We start from the raw sequence: 16,791 nt of genomic DNA on the forward strand, positions 1-16,791 counted from the left end.
AAAACCCAGGCTGGACAGACATCTGTCTGAGATGGTTTAGTAAATCCTACATTGAGCAGGGGCTTGGACACAAGGAGTCTTGAAGTCCCTTGGAACTCTAACATTCTATGATTAGCCCCGCAATGATGCACCAAGTAGCGGGACTCAGTTTGAACAGTGTTTCTATGTTGTCAGTCTCTTTAAAGGGGGTTTCCCAGTGAAAACAAGTTATCACCCATCAAAAAAGTGTGATATACTACCAATGATAAACAAGTTGTCACCTATCTATTGAATTGGTGATAACTAAAACAATCACTTTAATGTTCATTGGGCTGTCCTGCAGTTTCCATCAGTCCCTAGAAAGTGACTGGACCACAGCAAATTAACGCTCCTCCTTAATGCGGTCATGCCATGAGGGACGGACACCAGCTAAGCTGTGCGAACTACAGTGTTCATACATTTGACATCTAAACTGTAAATTGGTAATCGCTTTTTTTTCGGAGGTTGGAAATAACCTTAAAAGAAAACAATTCTGATGAAGAGTCTCCGCGAGCTCAACGATCACTGGGTTTTGGCCGTTGCAGCTGAAAAGAGGAAATCGGAAAACCAGGGGAAGAGTCTTGAGGAGATCATTTGCATATTCCCAGTGCCTTCTGGGATAAGTGAAGAGTCTCCGCGAGCTCAACGATCACTGGGTTTTGGCCGTTGCAGCTGAAAAGAGGAAATCGGAAAACCAGGGGAAGAGTCTTGAGGAGATCATTTGCATATTCCCAGTGCCTTCTGGGATAAGTGAAGAGTCTCCGCGAGCTCAACGATCACTGGGTTTTGGCCGTTGCAGCTGAAAAGAGGAAATCGGAAAACCAGGGGAAGAGTCTTGAGGAGATCATTTGCATATTCCCAGTGCCTTCTGGGATAAGTGAAGAGTCTCCGCGAGCTCAACGATCACTGGGTTTTGGCCGTTGCAGCTGAAAAGAGGAAATCGGAAAACCAGGGGAAGAGTCTTGAGGAGATCATTTGCATATTCCCAGTGCCTTCTGGGATAAGTGAAGAGTCTCCGCGAGCTCAACGATCACTGGGTTTTGGCCGTTGCAGCTGAAAAGAGGAAATCGGAAAACCAGGGGAAGAGTCTTGAGGAGATCATTTGCATATTCCCAGTGCCTTCTGGGATAAGTGAAGAGTCTCCGCGAGCTCAACGATCACTGGGTTTTGGCCGTTGCAGCTGAAAAGAGGAAATCGGAAAACCAGGGGAAGAGTCTTGAGGAGATCATTTGCATATTCCCAGTGCCTTCTGGGATAAGTGAAGAGTCTCCGCGAGCTCAACGATCACTGGGTTTTGGCCGTTGCAGCTGAAAAGAGGAAATCGGAAAACCAGGGGAAGAGTCTTGAGGAGATCATTTGCATATTCCCAGTGCCTTCTGGGATAAGTGAAGAGTCTCCGCGAGCTCAACGATCACTGGGTTTTGGCCGTTGCAGCTGAAAAGAGGAAATCGGAAAACCAGGGGAAGAGTCTTGAGGAGATCATTTGCATATTCCCAGTGCCTTCTGGGATAAGTGAAGAGTCTCCGCGAGCTCAACGATCACTGGGTTTTGGCCGTTGCAGCTGAAAAGAGGAAATCGGAAAACCAGGGGAAGAGTCTTGAGGAGATCATTTGCATATTCCCAGTGCCTTCTGGGATAAGTGAAGAGTCTCCGCGAGCTCAACGATCACTGGGTTTTGGCCGTTGCAGCTGAAAAGAGGAAATCGGAAAACCAGGGGAAGAGTCTTGAGGAGATCATTTGCATATTCCCAGTGCCTTCTGGGATAAGTGAAGAGTCTCCGCGAGCTCAACGATCACTGGGTTTTGGCCGTTGCAGCTGAAAAGAGGAAATCGGAAAACCAGGGGAAGAGTCTTGAGGAGACGCGCGAAATTTGGCTCATCTTTCATCGTTTTTAAGAAATCTCAAGATGGAAGAGGCCAGGAGCCATTTGGTGAGCTGCATTTCTTGCTACATGTTCACAGATTTACCAGTGGAAAAGCCAAACTTCACATGCCACAAATGCAAGCTTGTGTCCCTGTTGGAGGAAAAGTTGCAAAATCTCGAAGAGAGGTTAGCTACGTTGAAGATCATTAAGGAAGGTGAAGAGTTCTTGGACAGAGCAGAATTATCTCTTCATGTTACAGAAAGAGAAGAAATTCGAAGTGCACCTGAAGAAACAGAGGAATGGAGACATGTGACCCAGAGAAGCAGGAGGATCAGGAGGCAGTCAGCACCCATACTGCTCAGGAACCAGTACCAGGCTCTAACGCAGGAAAACGATGAAGAAATACTTCAGGATAAGACTTTGCCAACAAACAGCAACCTTGTACGCCCTCAGAGTCCTCCTGGATGGAGAAAGAAAAATGTTGTGAAGAAGAAACGGAGAGTGGTGGTCATGGGGGATTCCCTGCTGAGAGGAACAGAGGCCGCTATCTGCAGACCGGATATAACTACAAGAGAAATGTGCTGTCTTCCAGGTGCAAAAATTAAAGATGTGTCTGACAGGATATCAGGACTCTTCAGACCTACAGATGACTACCCATTCCTGCTACTACATGTGGGGACAAATGACACCGCAAGAAACGACCTGGAAATCATCTGCAGAGACTTTGAAGACTTAGGCAAGAAAGTGAAAGAACTGGGAGCGCAGGTGGTCTTCTCTTCCATCCTCCCAGTGGATGGCCATGGAACAAGGAGGTGGAATAAGATTCTGCAGGTGAACAACTGGCTACGTCGATGGTGCCGTCAGCAACGATTTGGATTTCTGGATCACGGAGTGAACTACTTATACGATGGACTACTTGCTAGAGATGGGGTGCACCTTACGAAGACTGGAAAGCATGTATTTGGAAGTCGCCTTGCTACACTTGTAAGGAGAGCTTTAAACTAGAACAACATGGGAAGGGAAGCAAAAGACCAGAAAAAGCCATACACCTGACAAATGCTATTGAGAACTCTGCTATTAGAAGTGGAAAGGAAGAACAAAGACGAAAGAATCTAATTAATAAAAATATTGGAGAAAGAGAAACCAATCACAAACTAAAATGTTTCTATACTAATGCACAAAGCATGGGCAACAAACAAGGAGAATTGGAACTACTAACACAGGAACAGAAATATGATGTAATTGGAATCACTGAAACTTGGTGGGACAATACACATGATTGGAATACAAGACTAGAAGGATACAACTTATTTGCAAGAAACAGACTTGATAAACGAGGAGGGGGTGTCGCATTGTATGTTCGAAACGCGTATATCTGCACAGAGATTGAAGCTTCAGAGACTGGGAGTTCTGTGGAAACTGTTTGGGTAAGAATACAAGGACAGAACAATGGAAAGGACACCATTGTAGGCATTTACTACAGGCCACCTGTGCAAGCCGAAGATATAGATGAACTCTTTATGCATCAGATGGCCAAGTTCTCCAAAAAATATGACATAGTTGTCATGGGAGATTTCAATTATCCAGACATTTGTTGGGAATCTCTCTCAGGCAAAACTAACAGGTCAAGGAAATTCTTATCCTCTCTTGCTGACAACTTTATCTTCCAAAAGGTAAGGGAGAAAACAAGGGGAACTGCTACCTTGGATCTAATCCTTATAAACAGGGAGGAAATGGTTGAGGAGGTAAAAGTGGCTGGGACCCTAGGAGGTAGCGACCATGCTATTTTAGAATTTTGGATTACTAGAGGTGGAAGACCTGTGAAGACTCAGACGTCAAGGTTAGATTTCAGAAAGGCAGATTTTAAGGGATTCAGAAAGAGAATTGGAGGGATCCAATGGCTGGATATCCTTAAAGACAAAAATGTCCAGGAAGGATGGGAAATCTTGAAAAATGAAATTCTCAAAGCACAGTTGTTAACAATTCCGAAAAGAGGGAAGAATAGGAAGCATTTAAGGAAACCAGGATGGATGAACACAGAACTTAAGCACATGCTAAAAAGGAAGAAAAAAATGTTTATAAAATGGAAAGAGGGAGACATATCTAAAGAAGAATATAATGCTGTCTGCAGAACCTGCAGGGCACAAATCAGATTAGCTAAAGCTGAAAATGAACTGAGGCTTGCAAGAGATGTCAAAAGCAATAATAAAGGATTTTGGGGATATGTCAAAAGTAAAAGAAAAGTCAAAGATGCTATAGGATTTTTACAGGATGAAAATGATGAAATGGTAAGACAGGATGTTGAGAAGGCTGAACTTTTAAATTCCTATTTTGCATCTGTTTTCTCTCAGAAAGGAAATGCAACATCAACTGTTATTCACTGTCCTATTAAGGGAATAGAAGAATCCAGGATATCTATAAACAGAAAGATAGTGAGGAAACACTTAGCTAACCTAAATGAATTCAAGTCTCCAGGTCCAGATGAATTACACCCCAGAGTACTGAAGGAGATAGCAGAAGAAATTTTTGAACCCCTCTCCATAATCTTTGAAAATTCTTGGAGAACAGGAGAAGTGCCAGAAGACTGGAGAAGAGCAAATGTTGTTCCTATCTTCAAAAAGGGGAAGAAGGTGGACCCAGGCAACTATAGGCCGGTGAGTCTGACTTCTATACCAGGAAAGATCTTTGAACAAATTATTAAACAACATGTATGTCAATACCTGGATAAGAATGAAGTGATTAAACAGAGTCAGCATGGGTTTCTAACTAATAAGTCATGTCAGACTAACTTAATTTCCTTCTATGACGGTATCACTGATTGGGTGGATCAAGGAAATGCTGTAGATATAGTATATCTTGACTTCAGCAAAGCATTTGACAAAGTCTCTCATACAATCCTGATTGAAAAAATGACTAAGTATGGAATGGACAAGGCAACTGTTAGGTGGATTCATAACTGGCTTAGTGATCGGACCCAAAGAGTGGTCGTAAATGGCTGCACATCCAGTTGGAAGAATGTCTCAAGTGGGGTACCACAGGGCTCTGTCCTGGGCCCTGTATTGTTCAACATCTTTATCAACGATTTAGATGAAGGAATTGAGGGTAAACTGATTAAATTTGCTGATGACACAAAGCTAGGAGGGATAGCTAATACTAGAGAAGAGAGAGAGAGGATTCAAAAAGATTTAAATAAACTGGAGAAGTGGGCAGCAACTAACAGAATGGTTTTTAACAGGGAGAAATGCAAAGTACTACATCTGGGCAATAAAAATGAAAAAAGCATATATATAGAATGGGAGGAATAGGGCTAAGTGACAGCACATGTGAAAAAGACTTGGGTATACTAATAGATCACAGACTGAATATGAGTCAACAGTGTGATACAGCAGCAAAAAAGGCAAATGCAATTCTAGGATGTATTAACAGAAGCATACAGTCTAGATCACGTGAAGTCATTATTTCCCTCTACTCCTCTTTGGTCAGACCTCATCTGGAATATTGTGTCCAGTTTTGGGCACCACATTTTAAAAAAGACATCAACAAACTGGAGCAAGTTCAGAAAAGAGCGACCAGAATGGTGACCGGTCTGCAAACCCTGTCTTATGAGGAAAGGTTGCAGGATTTGGGAATGTTTAGTTTGCAAAAGAGAAGACTGAGAGGAGACTTAATAGCTGTCTACAAATATCTAAAGGGCTGTCACATTGTAGAAGGATCAACTTTATTCTCATTTGCACAAGGAAAGACTAGAAGCAATGGGATGAAACTGAATGGGAAGAGACACAGATTAGATATTAGAAAAAACTTTTTGACAGTTAGAGTGATCAATGAGTGGAACAGGCTGCCACGAGAAGTGGTGAGTTCTCCTTCAATGGAAGTCTTCAAACAGAGGCTGGACAGACATCTGACTGGGATTATTTAGCGAATCCTGCTTTGAGCAGGGGGTTGGACCAGATGGCCCAGGAGGTCCCTTCCAACTCTACGATTCTATGATTCTATGACCCATGATAAGCCTACGAGATCCATAATATCTGTCAGACTGTGATGTCCTTTGAGCTGAACAGTAGAGCTTGCTACATATCATGTGTAATTTACAGGTATATCATTACATAAGATATTGAATTCAAAAGTACTAAAAGAACCACTTGACGGGTCATACACGAAAAATTACACTAGATGACCACAAAGAAAGTACTTCTCTTTTCATTTGAAAAGTGTATAGAAAACAAAGTTGGGATTAAAAGAAGCCAAAAAACGGCAATCTGCTGCCATAGGTCTCCAATTCAAAGAGTTCGATGAGACCCCACCCTGGAGCAGCGTAGCTGACAGTCGGGTTTATTGAGTACTTGCTTATTCTTTTTCCCACTCACAGTCATTTCCAATTTACTCACTAGCGCTTGTAATTCCTGCATGCCTGCTGAACAAAACTCTTCGTTTGCTCTCATTAAATAGGAATTGTAAGCATTGTGCATAAAGTAATTGGATTCCTTCCCTCTTTATTGCCTAGCTTGCAATAAAGCCGTAAATGATTGCATAAACATCTGAGAAATCCCACAAGGAGAAGGAAAAAAACTCGTAATGCTGGCAATTTGCTATGAGCTTGCAGCAGACCTGCAGATATGAATTCTTCCTGGCAGCTCATAACCTTATCAGATTAGACGCTCTATAACAATAAGCATGCATTATAAAGCAATTACAACTGTTGCACATTTCAAAAAATCTCCAGCTCCATTTCTCAAAACCATATAATCCAAGCTTTATCTTTTTATCAGGACAGAAAAAGGACAAGCTGCGCTCACACAATGCAAACACTGGATTCTTCAGGATGTTCGATTTCGGGGTATTTATTACACTGAGCATCAAAAAAGTCAAATTACAAAAAAAAAGGCACAGCACTGTCAGGAAAATAGAAAATTCATTAAAATAGAATTCAGACTTTGTAGCTTGTAGAGACCAAACAGAAAACGACACAAAATGGTACGAAGAAATGACAAACGCCAAGCAGCACAATAGTGTAGAGAAGCTGAGTGATGCGGGGTGTGGCTGAAAACATGGAAAAAGAATCATTACAAGTCATCCAAAGAAAAAAAATCACTAAAGTCACTACTTCGGGTGACGTCTGTTTCATGGCATGGACACCAAATCATCAAGGTGGGCTGAAGTCACCCACAGACCTGTGATAGCAGTCATAATGGTTATCTAGTTTCTTGAGAACTAAATTTAACGAAAAAATGTGATAACTCTATGCTCAATCTTTAACTGCTACAAGAGCAAGCCACTGAGGAGTGGAAAAAAAACATTTCTCAGAATACGGAATTTAAGAAAGGTTAATCACCCCAACCGTTGTCAGATATATTGATGTGCGGATGTAAGTACAGTTGTTTAATACACTTGCACAGAATGAGAGGATTTATACAGAACATCTAAGCTCTGCTTTGTATGCGGAGAGACACAACTTGTCTCCTATCGGTATAGAGTAGCCCACTGCTTGCCACTGCTTAAGTCGTTTTAATTATACAAATGAAAATGAAAACGTATTGCTGGAAAAACGGTTTCATCGTGGACCGCAATGAAATATTATTCATCACACTCAAATCAACAGAAGACGTGAAATTCAAATTTGTTGGTAGAGAACAGGAATATTTCAGAGTCTGAGGACATATCACCGATTGCCTATTAGTGTGTTAAAGAGGTAAAACCTTAATCCTAATGGTCTCCCAAGTCCCTGCTTCAGCTAAGGCCCCCTTCACACATTGTGGTGATTCTTGTACTGGAAAAATCAGTACTGGGGACAAGGTATGTGGTCCAAGCAATGCACAAACTGGCTGCAGAACTCCAGCCCTGAGTGTGACAGCTTGATATAATTCTATGGAGGTTGTCATGCTCAGGTCAGGAGACTCACGGACAGTCCATGCATTACAGTCCGTGCTCGGACCGTGTTGCAAGGACAGCAGCATGAGCCCTAATTTGATAATTGATGCCAAAGTCCCCCCCCCCCACTTGGAAAACCCTTAAAGTGGCGGTCCAAAATCCAAATTAATTTCCATCCCAAATCTTTATCTCTTTAGTGCGATAACCTAAACTATTTTCGAATATACTTGAATTAAAAATTCCCTATCCGTCCCCAACTACACTGATTTTTTTTCTCCCCACTTCCTTTTTCATGACACTTTGCTTGACAATTCGAGTGCATGCAGGGACACTCAAATGAAGTGCCATCAGGGGCAGAGGCTCTGAGATCAGCGCCTGGAAATGAAGTCAATGGTCTCTGCACGCGGGGTATTCTAACACTTGACACTGACATTACTCTGTTTCCAGCTCATTACTACTGATCTGAGTCAGCGAAAAAGCATGCGGTCATTGTGCACTTTGCACAATGTGCAGGGACTAGCCCAGTCCCAGAAGCTAGTGTCATTAATGACGCTTCATTTCAGGGAAGGGCCAGGAGATGCAGCAATGACCTCAGCCTCTGCCCCCTGATGATTCTTTGATTGAGTGTCCCAGTATCCATTGGGATTCTCAAATGAAGAGTACTCAAAAAGGAAGTAGAGGCGGGAAAAAAAACCCAGATTGTGTGGTTAGGGAAGCATAAGGAATTTTTAATTCACGTATATTAGAAATTAATTTGGATTATGGCATTAGATAGAGATTTAGGGTGATAATTAGGCTTTCGGACCACCCCTTTAACAAATTTTAATGCAGCTATTTGAGGGCTTGTATTCTGTGCTGCAAAGTATTTTTTTATGGTCCATATATATAACATTGCAAAATGTATTTTTCTTTGTGTGGTGAACCAACAGCAAATGCACAATTGCATTTTTATTTTTAGATGAACAACATTATTCTGTGGGTTATTATACATGAGAAATGATTTCTCAGAGGTTCAAGCTACCATTTTTCTTGCACAAATCAATAATTTTTTAACTCATTTTTATAGTTCAGATGGTTGCTTCTTCCTCCTCCCACCTGACAAAAAAAATCTCAAAAAACCCAGATATTTAAATATAAAAAGTGTCCGAGTATACCCACTAAGGCGATGACATTGCTAAAACCAAATATTTCCTCACTTCTAGTCATTAGATAAGGACAATGGCTGTATAATACAGCTGGCACTTGCAAATGATGATTAGGGGACAGCTCCTGTGCCATCAGTGAGCCAGCTTTTGCGTCGGTTCAAAGAAACGATCGTTGTCCTGACGTGGTAGCATGGAGCAAAGCAGGAAGGTGTTAATGCTTTCTCTTGGATCCCAAATTGAAAGTTTAAAAATTTGTTCTCTACATAATTTAACACCACAAAAAATAGTGGCATATTACTAGGCTGTACAGGAAAAGCAGGTAAAACAGCCGCAAACTGACTTCATTTTCTGCTCCGCAATAATTGGTTGAAGAGGCATCAGTTTATTAAAATGTTATTGCTTCAGATACTCGGTTGAGGTTTATTACAGATTATTATCATATCCCAAGCACGTTGTGTTCTGGGAACCCGCATTTTGTTCTAAAACACATTTAACATAAAATAACAGATGATAATAGTGTATATATTAAATCAGCAGCAATGGGAGGAAGTGAGAGGAAAGGTTATATTCTGTGGACTTTCTTCACAAAAATTTTTTTTGAGCTGTAGGACATGGATGTATTCCTGAAGAAACCTAGCTGCCAATTAATCTGGTAAGGTCAGTAAGTTCGGACCAACAAAGTGCAACGGCACAAATGAGTATTCGGAGAATGTAGCTGATCACGCTGAAGACTAATCCTTAATGCCAAGATCTTGCACACAGCATGGAGACTGCTGTACCTGCACTCTTTCGTCTACATGTGTTAATTGTCACACATTCCATTGCGCAGTGCTCCGTGAGGCAGCCATGAGTGAGAGCCTTTGTGACAGTAACCATCCGTTACGGTCAGGTTTACACACATACAGTGCTCTCTACTGACCAATGCCTTGGGGTTTCAGTTAGAAGCCCTGAAAACCACAAGTCCAACTGAAACCCCAACAGAGCCATTCACTGACTGAGTCACTTTGGACTTTGTTCCGCCTCTGCACCGGAAGACTTTTTTTTTCCCCCAAACATGCACATAAACATGGTAGAACCATGTTTTTACATACATATGAAAAAAAGAACCAAAACTACTAACAGGCTCAATAGGGGTTTTCATTCTAACACAGCCTTTTGGGGAGTCGTAACGAACCCCAACGCAGCACTCAACAAAGAGCAATGTGTGTGAAAACTAACCCATTTGTACAGGCTGCTGTCAGAGCCACAATCAGGACATTACCGATGAGCAGAAGACAAGAGGGGGTGCAGACTGGGTGGAGACATGCTGCGCAGCATGTGCTGAGGCAGTTCAATCGAGCCATTGTAAACGGCCTAGCAGACTGCATGGCACGGGCTAATTACTTTGCTTTATTAAGGCCCGGTGCCCCAGTCACTCACCGCGGCACCTACTTACATTAAATAGCCACATCAAAGGGGGACGGCCGCATCTGACATCAGTGACATCAGACGCTGCCAGCACACCACAGGCCCTTGGGGTACATTATAAGCAGGAGTTGCGGGCATAAAAGCGGTTAGGTGCACGCACCCACTCGCCCATCTGACCTCCTATTTGCCCACCCACCTGCTACTCATCTTGTGTTCCCATCCCCGCTCCTGCAGTGTGAAGTTGGAGCCTGTCTCTGTCTCTTGCCAAAGTACTACCAAGTTCAACCCTACAACTGCTGATCGTCTGCCTACAATAAGGTACAACTGCCTGTCTTAAAGGGGACATTCTAGCAACCTAACACTTATCCCTTATACACAAAGATATACAATGGTACAGACGTTATATAGACGACCTCCAATTTATCTGGAAGGGCACACAGGAAAATGCTATAAAATTCATATCCTACATTAACAATAACCTTAGCACAAAAATATCCAGACTCATTTTATGTACCAAGTAGCGGTGAAAAAAAAAAATCACCCAACAACTACGTAAGCCTCCATAATTCAATATTAAAAAAATAGAAGAAATATAACGAATATTAGGTGCTTTTGGAAGCTCTCCCCATGTTTAAAAGCATTGGCTAACACTTAATACTTATTTATGATCTATGCTGTTTGGTGCCTCCTTTTTTGGTATCTTTGTCTATACACATCTTTTTAACTATTTAAGTGTTTATAAAATCATTGTATGGTGCTATTAATAAAATGTTGTATGTTGGTATAAACTCCTATTTCTTCTATTTTTTTTATTAAAAATAACCTGTTTAATATGAAATTCACATTCTTTTGAGGAGGTAAAAATTAACTATCTAGATGTGACCCTATTTGACGATATTCAGAATCACACTATTATTGTCTCTACTTACAGGAAATCTGCGGATAGTAACTCAATATTGAAAGCAGAGTCATGCCATCCCCCCCATGTCAAACATTCCGGTATATGGACCAAAAGGAATTATACGAAACAAAGGCATTTTTTTAATTGAATAGCAAAAAGTTTTCTCCTGGTTAAAAGAAAGGGGTTACAATAAGTCCCATTTGGATCGTGCTAATATAGTTGCTGAAATTCATAGACAAGATCTACTGGATAGAGGTAATGGTTATGGCATGGGATTCACCTATTAACAATGATAAAAAGAATTAAAAAAAAACAGTTAAAAAAAAAAAAAGTATAAAAAAACAGTATAAAAAAATCTCACTACCTTTTCTAAGCAATTCAGTCTACAATATTACAACATTGCTTCAATTTAAAAATATCCAGCAGTTTTAAAACCAGATCCCAAACTTTCCAAAATCGTAAATGACGCAAACATACGATTTGTAGTGAAATCAGCTTCAAGTTTGGGATCCACTTTGTCCCCAAGTATTTTCATTGAAAATGTCAAACATCCCACAGAAACCTGGCTTACCCAAAACAGTTTTTTTGCTTTTATTTTAAATGCGGTCACTCTAGATGCATTTCTGGTGAACACGAGCATAAATCTAAAATCTAATCTTACATAACTACAGGACAAAGTTTTATTAACTGCAACACGGCAGGTGTAGTTTTTGATAGAATGCACGGTATGTCATATAACGTATGTTGGTTGCACCATAGGACCCTTTCTGAACATTTCTGCAGTTTCTCTGCATTTTCTACATGCACATAAAGGGGAGATGTCCACATTGAAATTCATGTGCATAGAAAAAGTCAGGGAAGGTAACTTAAAGGAAAATTCTTAATAGAAAGTCATTCTGGATTTTTAAGCTAAAGACCAGAACTCCTTTGGGTCTTAATATCAGACAAGATTTGATTCTTCAATACACGTAAAAGTTAATGCATCACGTTTCTGCTGTTTCTAATTTGTTTTGCATATCAGGTGAACTAATTGCTCACAATTGTTTTTTATTGACTCAAGGCTGACTTGTGGCCATCAACATATTGCTATATAAACATGATTCATTCAAATATGTTATAACTACGAGTAAAGCTTGTTAGCTGAAACGCGCTGGTTTTGCCTGTATTAGAGGAACCGCCAAGTTTTTATCAATAATGACTGTTTATCTACTATTACCTGATGCTTCGCTGGAGGACATTTAACTTTCCTATTTGCTGCGCCTGGATCTGGACGGCTCCATGCGAAGGCTTTATTGTGATCTCTACCATGGGCGTGATTAGTGAGCGGACTCTCCACTCCTACCTTCCCCCCGTTCGTATGCACAACATATGGGATAATTATTAGTGCCAGCTGACATGGCAGATCTTCAAGAAGAAGTTTGGAGCGGACAGTCAAGCCAACATTTTGCTGAATAGTCATGGTGGCTGCATCCTTCATGCCTCCCATTCATCTCTATGGAAGACTGCAATGAGAATTGCGAAACGGCGGGTTTCAGCTGCAGCCATGCTGAGAAAGGACCTGTCAGAACCAAAATTCTGCTTGAAAATCTGAAATGTGTGGCCCTTACAATCAAATAGCTGTACGCATGCCCAATCAGCTGCTCAGGTTATTTGAGGGGTGATGAGATTTACAGGGTCTCATTTTAATTTAAAATTTAATACGTCAGAGAGTAGGTAGAGCTCTGCCAAAAGAGTTTATCTTGTCGTGGCAGCGGGCTTAAAAAAAATCTTTAGGACAAAATAAAAGCAGATGGCTATATGTATGTGATATGGTGTTCGATGGGAACTGTTAATGTGCGATTGGTGAGGACGTGGTGCAGAAGTGTTGTTTTCCAAGAATGGGCTGTGTGACTAAGTATGGTTCGAGGGGTGGAGGTGGAGCTGGGGTGGAACCTGGGCAGAGTCTCAAGGGAGCCCGAAAATTTTGCCAGTATGGGGCTCTTAAATTCCTGGAGGCATCCCTGGCTGCTGCAATTGGGAACTGTAGTCTGCTGACTTGCTGCACTTCGGGGAAATTCTGCCATCGACGTATATATCTGAAATGTGTCTGAGGGATGTGATCACTATTCTCTGTACAAGCAATGGCACTTAATCTTACTCGCTATCCTTTCCTCCCATGCTTGACGACCTGCCTGTGGATAAATCCGGGAAGGACGATCCAGAGATGAACTTTAATATTTTATTCACAAAAGAACTATTAACTGACACTACCAGTCATTTATACAGGCCAACCGGATACCTGCTTTCTGATAGCAAATGGTTTTCAAGAGTGTGGTTTAAAGAACAAAGCATTTTATAGTTAATCCAGAAGGATAGACATGGTTTATAAAAAAAAAATATACACGAAAGTTTTTACAAAAGAGAATAAAATAATACAGCACAAATACATAAAATAAAAGGAGAATCAAAAGAAACTTAAAGACACTAGTCACAGAGATGGCTCAGCTTACAGAAGGAAAGCCCTTCGATTCGAAACATCCAGTGAACGGGAATCACGCATACACTGATATGCATCTCTCTGCATAGAACACAGATCATAATTTGCCTTGACCTTTTATTAGCACCTAAGTTGCACACACCTACCCTCAATGACTCACAATAGGGCTGGTCATGGGATGTGGCTTCAGTTTTTGAAAAATATGATATTCCCAACATTGACGATATCTTCACTCCAGACAATTGCAAGAGGTCAGTATGGACGCCATATTTTTAATCGGGATTTTATCTTTTCATAGATCGGAAACACGGCATGGCTGTTAGCAATCTGGCCCCTATGCATTTGAGGTTTAAGGGCATGTGTCACAATTATGAAAAAATATGCATATTCTTATTAGTCCTGAAGTTGAAAATGTATGTCCCATTAATATCGGACCTATACTAATCCTAATATTCATAACTTTCCACCGGGGTCCACGTGTCTAGCTGCAGATATCCAATTTCCTCTGAAGGGGACAAAAGCTCTCTAATGGTGTTAGATTTCCTGCTTCTCCTAGACTCACTTCCCATAGGTCAAACATGTGTTTCTACTACCAACACAGGTTTAGAAAGTCAGCTCTTTCCTACTGGAAGTCCTGTGAGAGAGGGACAGGTGAAAACCCCCTCATTGGAGTTGTGTTATGGATTTTAGTGTTTTCTATGACCATATGGATTATATTTGTCTTTTCTTCCTGTTGACCATGAAAAAACCGGTATTCTTGGAAAATTTCTGCAAGTTGTAAGAAAATTCTAAGAAGCCAAAAATATTTCTCCAATAATTATGAACTTTCTAGAAAAGTAGAAAACATCCAAATACAGAACTTAGAACTACATAATTAGAGCCACAGAGCCTCCGTTGAGCACATTTAAACACAGATCTTCCCCAATAAACCTCTTTCACAGATTTAAGAGGAAAGCGATTTTTATGTTTAGAACACATCTGGAATGTGCAAGGCTTCTTTTATAGAAGGTAATCATGGCTATTTACTGGGCCGTGAACAGATTTAATTGAAGTTTAGAATAGCTAAGTAATGTTTGCAGAAGAGATATTACTTATGCAGTTATATATTGTAGTTTATTGTATGCTGCTGCAGCCATTGAATGCAGCATATGTAGTAAATGAAAATATCAGTAATGTGTCAAGTTTACAGAATGAGTTACCTGAAGAAGAAAAATACCATCCTTACTAAATTGTGCAGAGGCAGCAAGCAAGATTTCATCAAGTGCAAAAGAAGCTACTTGGGCTTCAACAAAATAAAACCACAGCAACAAGAAAAAACACTCAATATACTCTGCAGCAGAGGCGCACCATGCTCCACACTAAGTAGGGCGGCCCTGACTTTACGCCATATTGGATCAATCTCATTGTTTGAAATACTTGGAATACTTCTCTAACCTTAGTTACATTGGCTGTCAATACTCCAGTTTTATGACTGGTTACTAAATGTGAAGTCACAAGATTACATATACAACCCCACCCCGTCAAACAAATCTAAGCGGCTTAGGCCTCTTTCACACTTCAGTAGTTTGACGTAAGTTGAAATCCACCGATTTTAGAAAAAACGGATCCGCCATTTTTTTGGCGGAATCCGTTTTTTCCCGATTGACTTACATTAGCGGCGGATTGTGACGGATGGTCATCCGTTGCATCCGTTTTCGGACGGATCCATTTGATTTTTAGCGTCCGTCATTTGAAGTGGACGGACAAAGGAACTTTTTTTGAGCGGCGGAACCGCTTTTTTAAACTGCGCATGCCAGGAAGATCTTTCCTGTCATGCATTTTAACCCTAAAAGCCGTTCTGTAACAGGATAAAATTCTCTGTCTCATACATCCAAAAAAACGGATCCGGTGCATCCGTTCTTTGCAAAGAGGAAACTGATCCGTTTTTTCACACTTTGAAGGTTTGCAACTGACGTCAAACAACTGAAGTGTGAAAGAGGCCTTAGTTTTGGGTAGTAAGCTCATAGTAAGTATTAAGGCCATTTACTTAAAAGATGATCTGTCACAAATGGGGAGCTTAATTGTCTCTTCTCCAAATCGCACCTCACAACCTGTGCACTCGACCCCATCCCATCTCCTCCCCAACCACACCACCACACTTAACCCACCTCTTCAACCTATCCTAACGTCTGGTACCTTCCCTTCTGCTTTCAAACATGCCACAATCACGCCTATCCTTAAAAAGCCAACCCTCGACCCAAACGCTATGTCCAGCTATCGCCCAATATCGTTGCTCCCATTCGCTTCCAAACTCCTGGAGCAGCACATCCACGCTGAACTTTCCTCCCACCTATCATCTAACTTGCTCTTTGACAATCTACAGTCTGGTTTCTGCCCCCATCACTCCACTGAGACAGCCCTGACCAAAATTACTAACGACCTACTTACAGCCAAATCAAATGGACAATACACTATACTCCTGTTTCTAGACCTGTCCTCTGCATTCAACACAGTAGACCACTGCCTCCTACTACAGATCCTCTCTTCCTTTGGCATCAAAGACCTCGCCCCATCCTGGATCTCCTCATACCTTTCCAACCGCACATTCAGCGTCTCCCACTCCCACACCACCTCCTCATCCCACCCTCTCTCTGTTGGAGTCCCCCAAGGCTGTTTTAGGACCCCTATTCTTCTCAATCTATACACTTGGTCTGGAGCAACTCAAGGTCCCACGGATTCCAGTACCACCTTTATGCTGATGAAACTCAGATATACCTCTCTGGCCCAGACGGCACCGCTCTGCTGTCCAGAATCCCAGAGTGTATCAGCCATATCCTCCTCCTTCTCCTCTCGTTTCCTCAAGCTCAATGTGGACTAATCTGACCTCATCATCTTTCCTCCATCTCACAGATCTTCCTTACCCAACCTAGCTATAACAATTAATGACATCACGCTTTCCCCAGTACCGGAAGTCCGCTGCCTCAGAGTAACCTGTGACTCTGCCGTGTCCTTCAAACTGCACATCCAAGCTCTACCTCCTGTCACCTCCAGCTCAAAAATATTTCCAGAATCAGTCCTTTCCTCGACCCTTATTCTACTAAAATACTTGAGCATGCCCTCATCACCTCCCGCC

At 41.5% G+C, this 16,791-nt stretch overlaps 1 protein-coding gene across 3 annotated transcripts in view; it reads right to left on the reverse strand.

Moving 5' to 3' along the window:
- SMAP1 (small ArfGAP 1) overlaps positions 1–16,791 on the reverse strand; it is a 341,686-nt gene that overhangs the window by 113,387 nt on the left and 211,508 nt on the right. The gene's annotated exons all lie outside the window — the stretch shown is intronic.

The sequence above is a fragment of the Dendrobates tinctorius genome, unplaced genomic scaffold (genome assembly GCF_039654945.1).
Source record: "Dendrobates tinctorius isolate UK_male_01 unplaced genomic scaffold, ASM3965494v1 ptg000024l, whole genome shotgun sequence".
Classification (NCBI taxonomy): Eukaryota; Metazoa; Chordata; class Amphibia; order Anura; family Dendrobatidae; genus Dendrobates; species Dendrobates tinctorius.